Source organism: Theobroma umbraticum, unplaced genomic scaffold (genome assembly GCF_002168275.2).
Source record: "Theobroma umbraticum cultivar Fairchild unplaced genomic scaffold, ASM216827v3 scaffold_239.0, whole genome shotgun sequence".
Classification (NCBI taxonomy): domain Eukaryota; kingdom Viridiplantae; phylum Streptophyta; class Magnoliopsida; order Malvales; family Malvaceae; genus Theobroma; species Theobroma umbraticum.
In genome coordinates, this window is record NW_018397279.1 from 604755 (window position 1) to 612462 (window position 7708).

The 7708-nt window shown below is 32.2% G+C and overlaps 1 pseudogene; it reads left to right on the forward strand.

Moving 5' to 3' along the window:
- The first annotated feature begins 5602 nt into the window (after positions 1–5602).
- LOC110427884 (putative long-chain-alcohol O-fatty-acyltransferase 1 pseudogene) lies at positions 5603–7008 on the forward strand (annotated as a pseudogene).
- Positions 7009–7708: the final 700 nt, after the last annotated feature.

The window sequence follows — 7708 nt, forward strand, 5'->3', positions numbered from 1 at the left end:
TATCTTTAACGAAAGCCTTAGTGAATAAGACTCTCTACAAAGCATGGTATGACTTTGAAATCTTCTGTTGATCATCTGAAAATATTTGGTTGCATATATTATGTAAAAATACCAGATGTCAAGAGAACAAAGCTGGATGAAAAGCCTGTTATTGCAATTCATCTTGGGTATAGTGAAGTTTCTAAGGGATACAGATTATTGAATGTCATGATAATGAAGCTCCTTATTAGTAGACATGTTATTTTTGATGAAAGCATGAAGTGGAATTAGGACAAGGGCAAAGGATTTCCATTCTCAAAGGAATAAAAGATTAATGTTTTTTCAAACTTGTTTCTATAATCAGTTATTGACTTCTCACCATCAACCAGGACATGTTTGGGCCTAGTAGATTGGGCAGAACACACATAAAAGGTCCAATCCTTGATGGGCCTACACCAGATTGCATAAGTGGACTTCGATTGCGTTTGAGATGAATTTCATGCACCATGGATGCTGTGATTACTCACCCAGTTTATGGTATCGATGGAATCACTTTCCACTTGTAAAAAATCTGTTGTGTCCCATGGGGAAGAAAGGAAGAAGCTGATACCTTGTTGAATGGCTTTGAACTTTGCGACGTTTAAGTCTTCAGCACTTATTCCGTTAATGTTGAGTTTGAAGATTTCAATTGGAGGAGGTAGCTAGTTGATATTTTCCTTTGGGAGATATTCTTTTCATTGCCGTAGAAGACAATGGGATTGGAGGGCACATAACTGTTGGAATGTGCCCCATTTATCATCTCCCTTTGCCCTAAAAAGAAGGATAATATCAACCATTTGCGTCACCTTGAAGTTCTTCCCTCTAAAAATAATTTCATTCTGGCATAGCCACAAAGACCACATAGTATCAAAGAATAACATTTTCCATGCGTTCTTCATATAAGAGGGCATGGGATAAAAGAACCAAGCCTTAAAGAATGAAAGAGCATTACCAAGGGAAAGCCAACAAATATCCCATTTATGGCAGTGGAGAGACCATGGTTTCCATTCTACAGTACAGTCAAATAGGAGGTGGAACGAAGTTTCAAGTTGAGTAGAGTAGAAGGTGCAGTTGGCATCACTTGGATGATTAATGATTCCAATTTGCAAGTAGTTTTCCATAAAGACCCTGCCAGCAGAAGGTTTCAACCTTCGGAGGCACGAGACCAGTGCTATTAGATGTTAAGTGGTCTCGATAAAAGGCTTTATAGAAAGAGGAAGATGAGTAAAGTCCACTGGTTGTCTTCCTCCAATTACCCTATCTTGAACATTTTCAATAAGGGACTTAAAATCTTCCCATTGTTTTAACTCCCAATTAAAAGGTTGCCTCCTTAGTTTAACATCCCATGTCCGTTTGTTGTTGATCCCTTTACTCGTGTCAACTATAAAGGTCTTTTTGTCCTTAACTAAAGCAAAAATATGGAAGAATTGAATAGAGAGAGGAGTTGCCAATCCAATATGTCTGTCCAAGAAGATATAACGCATCCGTCCCCCAGTAAGTGTCCAAAGCTTGTAATGACAAGATCATGATACTTGCTGGCTTCGGCTTTATTTCCTTTGCCGCTTTGCTTTTGAATACAAGAAGAAATATGCTACCATTGATCAATGATTGTAGCAAGGAAAATTGTCATCACCAAAATAATATGAAAATGACATTTTATTTTTTTTAACCTTTTAAAATTAATATTATCAAAGATCAATAATTTATATTGCTGTGCTAGCAAAGCTATTGCCTTTGTATTAGTGCCGCATTTAAAATAGTAGCATTATGTCATGAAATTGTAAAAAGTAAAAAAAAAAAAAATTGCAGAAAAAAGCCATAGTTGAGCAGAAAACATCAGCAACCGGATCTGTTCTTGCCGAATCAATCTCCAGTGGAGACATTAGAAATAGGAAGAAAGTCATCATTGGGGAGACAAAAGAGGCATGGAAGCGAAGTAAGAGGTTGGGCTTAAATGCTAATGGGGAGGAGGAGGAAATGAAATCTATGAGCATTTTACAAGTACAGGGAGTGTAACCTTGGCAAAGCCTAGGATAGAGAACAATCTCTGAATCTCTCAGCCTCTGTCAACCAATTAGTGTCGATTATGGTGAATGCCAGAGAGATTTTGGCAGGCGTTGGTTTTTCTGTCTCATGCATTTACTCCATGTTTTTGCTTTTCTCAGGTGTTTTCAGCATTTTATTTATCCTCGGATTAATTATGTTCCTGATTGAAGCATTTATTACCCAAGTTTTGCAGTATTTCTAACCCTCATGCGGCACACTCGATGGTTGCAAGAGAATTTCCGTCCATGTTTTGAACGTGCATCGGTGATGGGCAAAGGCGGAGCTTCCTTATAAGTGGGCCCCCAAAATTTTAAAATTTTTTTACATATTATATAGATTTTTTTCAATTTTTTATAAATTTCCTTAATGGTCTTCTCAAATAATTTTTTATTTAATAATTAATATAAATAAAAAATAATAAAATAATTTTATATTCTTGATTCAGTTTTAAAGTTTTATTTATTTATTTATTTATTTCTATTTTATTTATTCATATATTTTAAATTTTTATAAATTTTCTTTTATAAATTTCTATGAACCATCAATCATATTTTTTTCTTTATTTTTTGTTATGTTATATATGAATTTTATCTTTTATTTTGCATGTTCTTCTTTTTTCTTTTATGTGAATTTTATTTTTAATGATATTAATTTTTAAAAATAAATAAATTATTACATAATTCTCAAATATAACTGTAACTTAGAATTTTATCAATATATTATTTTTTATTTAGAATAACTAATTTATTTTAGTATGTGTGTTGCAAACACAAGTATATACATACAAATTGATAAAATAAAATAATTATATTTTTTTCAATATAATTTTATTTATTATATATCTTTTTAATAACTCCTAAAATAAATTTTTATTTAACAATTAGTTTTATTCTTTAAACTGTTTGATAAAATTAGAGTCATTATGGTTAACATATTACTAGTTAAGTCCAACAAATAAATTCTAAACTAATATATTAAGCCTATCAAATTTAAAAAAAAATAAAAGTGAATCTACTAATCCAAACCTATTAAGTTTTAATATAAATTTAAACCAATCGTAACATATTATATCTTAATAGTCTAACCTAAAAATCTGTCATAGTATATTATATCTCAATAGTTCAAGCCAATAACCTAATATGTTAATTAATAATTTAAGAGGTAAATAAAACATAAGAGAAGAGTTAGAACACACAAAGTAAAGAGGTAATTTATTTAAATTTAAAAAATTATTTTCTTTTTCACTCTTGCAGGTAAAGAGTGAAAGTGACTTTTTTTTATAATTCCATTCAGTCTTATATATAAATGACATCAACATTCCTGTTAATGCATTTTTTATTGTATGTCCAATATCTATTAAATTTATTTAAAATTTTAAATTAATAATAATTAAATTATATATAAAATTTTCTTTAACTGTTTAATGTCTCCTTCTATTTAGTTCCCTTTTGAAAATGCTCCAATCCCTAGTGAGGTGATTGATACTGACTTTCTATTTAATGTGGTTTTGACTTTTGTGGGGTTCCAGCTCCTTCTGAGTGGTGACATGTTTGGGTTTCGATCAGTTTTTTTATTGCCCTGCCCTCCGCTCTTAATTTTGGTTTAATCATTAAATGCGGTTTTGCTCACTGTGGGTCAGAAGTGCTGTTTTCTGGTGATTTTGCCCTTGTTTGAGACTCTGCATTGCTTGCCTGCCTGTCCTTGAATCCAATCCAATGGCGCCGTGATGAGGATGAAATGCAATCAAACAGGAAGAAACCAAGATGGAAAACATGCGTTAGATGCGAATCAGGAGCTTTGGTTTTTGTTATGGTAAATGCGAAAAAAGATCAAATGCATAAGGATGGAAGAAAATTTCATCTGCCTGACAGGTGCTTGGGGATAAACTTTTGGCTGTTCTATTGTCAATGTTTATGCTACCTGTGGAGAGCAGGAGAAGAAAATTTTGTGGCTGTTTCTATGGTAAGGTCTCTTTATTATTAGTATTGGAGAAAGGACAGTGGGCTTTGATAGGCAGCAAGAAGTGGATTGTGCGGAATTTAAGGTTAATTGCATGGAATTACATTTAAATTAAGGTTATCCAAATTGCATGAGAGTTTGATAAATGGATAGCATTCCATGATGTTTATTGCGCCGGCTGGTGAGAGAAGCTTGGAGGAAGTCAATGCTATTATGGTATAGTAAATGCATATTGCCATGGTTAATTTAAAGTGGAGATTAAATGCTAATTACTGACAGTTTTGTGGTTGCCTTTTATTTGTATGATCTGTGATGAAATGCCTTGGCAGGGGTCCAAGTGTTGTGATGGAAACACATGTTAGCAGTTTTGGTGCGATGAACACATGCTAGGCACCGCAGTACAGGAATACAATAATATCCGCCTTTTATCTTACTAAGTTGGTGTCAAGATTTGGTAACCTAACAGTATATAAAAGTTATATACTATTAATGTATCAAATATTATTCTATGTATAATCAGGTTCTATGGGCATCGGGTATTCAAGAATTAATATAATTGGATTCGGGTTTAAGGAATCTTAATTAAGGGTTCAAGTTCAAGTGTGATACTTGAAGCCTACCTAAACTTGAATCGAGTATTAAAAGCATTATCTATATCTATCCCATAATCCAATATAAAGAACCTAAACCTTTTGTTAGCAGGTTAGGTATGCACAAATACTTGTATAACAACCCCTTGTTTACATCCTCAAAGGTCCAATATCCTTTAAAGAATGAGTGATCATAATAAAAATACAAATAATTGTTGTTGATCAAAACGTTATTATTCAAAATAAAATAATTAATATTTTATTTTAAAAAAAATTTCATATCATTAAATAACTAAAACTAATCACATAAAGTATATTTTAACTTTTCAAATTTACCCTAAATTAAATATGCCAAACTTATTGAACTAATTCTCATTACTTTTTTGCCCGATTTCCATTTCCTTTATTTTTCTTTCCAACGTGCCTCTCATTAATTCCTTGCCCACAATTCTTTCTTTCTTTCTTTCTTTCACTACGAGAACTTCCTTTATTAATCTCTTCCGACGACAAAATCATAATTGCAGCTTCACATGCACACCTCGCATATATAGCCACATGTTTGTTTTCATTTTTGTTGTTCATGTCTTCAATTTAGATATTTTTTGTCATAAGATTTATGGTAAGGTGAAACCTTGTTTATGATTTGTGCCAACCATTCGGGGTGAGTATGGGAGTGATAAATGTTTAGTATCATTGATTAATCGTTGTAGTTATAGTTGGATCATTCAACTTGAAAACCATCTTTATTGGTTCGAGACATATTTCTGATATACTTCACATCTTATTAAAAATCATTAAATTACAAATAATTCACGAAATTATAAATTATCATAAAAATAAATTTAAATTTATCGATTCGAATTAATATAAAATGACTTTGAATTATTGACCGTTTTTAATTAATAACAATTATATCTGAAAATAAATTTAAAAATAAGATCACCTAACCCAAATATAAGATCAGCTTTCGTGTCCAATGGTACATTTATTGTCATATAATAAGTACAAACGAAGCATATAGGGTGGAGGAGAGCGCAATGTGTGAAGCCAAAGAAATGGAGGGTGAGCTCAAGAACTTCATCAGGTTTTGTGTTTTGACCTTAGCATTTCTTCTCTATAGTTACTTCATTGCAGCAAAGATCCCAAAGGGTTTGCTAAGGCTCATCTCCATCCTTCCTGTCATCACCCTCCTATCTATCCTCCCCTTTGACCTCAACAGCTTTCATATCGGTTCCGCGACCTGGTTTCTCGTCGCTTGGCTTGCCAACTTCAAGCTCCTCTTATTCGCCTTCGATCAAGGCCCTTTGTCAGTACCTAAACATGATCTTCTTTGTTTCATCCTCACGGCTTGTTTCCCTTTTAAAATCAAACAAAACCCGTCTCCAAAAAAGCCATTTGAAACCAAGACTAATCTAATTTTAGAGGCTGCAACTAGAGCTACAATTGTATCGACAGTGGTTTATGCTTATAACAACTATGAACACTACTTTCACAAACACATTTTATTCATTTATTGTTTCTACATTTACCATGCACTACAATTTCTCCTTGCCTTGGCTGCAAGCTCAGCTCAACTCCTTCTTGGCGTTGAACTCGAGCCACAGTTCAACGCACCACTCCTTTCCACTTCACTACAAGATTTTTGGGGCCATAGGTGGAACCTTAGGGTCTCAGAGTTACTACGTGCCACCGTATATATTCCCGCACATCGTATTTCTACGCGCATAATTGGACCTCGATGGCCCTCATTGCCTGCTGTTTTTTTGACATTTTTTGTCTCGGGTTTGATGCACGAATTGCTTGTCTATCATATGACCCGTGAAAGACCGACATGGGAAATGACTTGGTTCTTCATCTTGCAAGGAGTTTTCGTGGATATGGAGATAGTATTGAAGAAAAAATTGGTGGCGACCAATAAATTTCGGCTTCATAGGGCAATTTCAGGACCATTGGCTTTGGCAAATATAGCAGTGACTGCTGGCTGGCTGTCTTATACACAGATTCTGCGAAATGGTATAGATGAGAAACTCATCAAAGAATTCAATATGTTCATGCCGTTTCTCAAAGGGCATGGCTATAAGCAAATACTAAGCGCTTGCTCCACTAGTCAAGGCCAAGTGCATGGTTTGTGATAGCTAGAGTAAACGTATGCAGCTCCTTCAATAATTCCTTGCTGCTACTTTCATAATGTTTTATTATATATATATATGTTTAGCTGCTGTAACTGTTAATTATTTTCATCCAAAAAGCATTAAGATTTTTTTTTTTATAATAAGAAGAAGGGGATTCGAATCCTGCTAGTAGGGAATTATACATCAGCTAATAAGCCGAATATTTGAGTGTAAAAATCATTAAGATTTAAATAAATATTTGTGATTTATTTTCATGTTATATTTAATGGATTTATATTTGCCCATCACAAAGTTCCTCTTCATTAATAAATAAAAATAGAAGTCTTTAAGGTCTTGAAAATAAATACGAAAAAATTATTTTAGGTATAATCAAATAAAAAAATATAAGCATAATATCAAAAAAGCCTCTAAACTTTCTCTAAACCTTTCAGAAAAAATCAAATAAGTCTTTGTATTTTTATTGTGTTCAATTAAATCCTTATATTTTTTATTTTGAGTCAAATAAGTTTTTATATTTTTATTTTAAGCTAAATAAATCTTTGTACATTTATTTCAAGTCAAACAAGCCTTTATTATTAATGAGTAACTTAGTTAAAATATTATTTGTTATTTTATACCTTACAAAATTGACATGACATGCTAAAATTTCATAATTGATGATGATATGATATGTTAATATATCATAACTAACAATAACGTGACAAGTTAATTTAGCATAATAATATGACCATCTAATGTTTAGGTTAATGACAATTAGTCAATAATTAATTATAAGAGTTTATGTAATCTAAAATAAAAATATACAAACTTGATTGAATCAAATAAAAAAATAAAAATTTATTTAAAAATTCTTAAATAGTCTAGGGACTTATTTGAGCATTAAGCCCAAATATAATATTTTCACTTTCTTTCTAAACTCTCTTAAGAATTTCTCTCAAATCCCTCTCTTATTCCTCACGTACA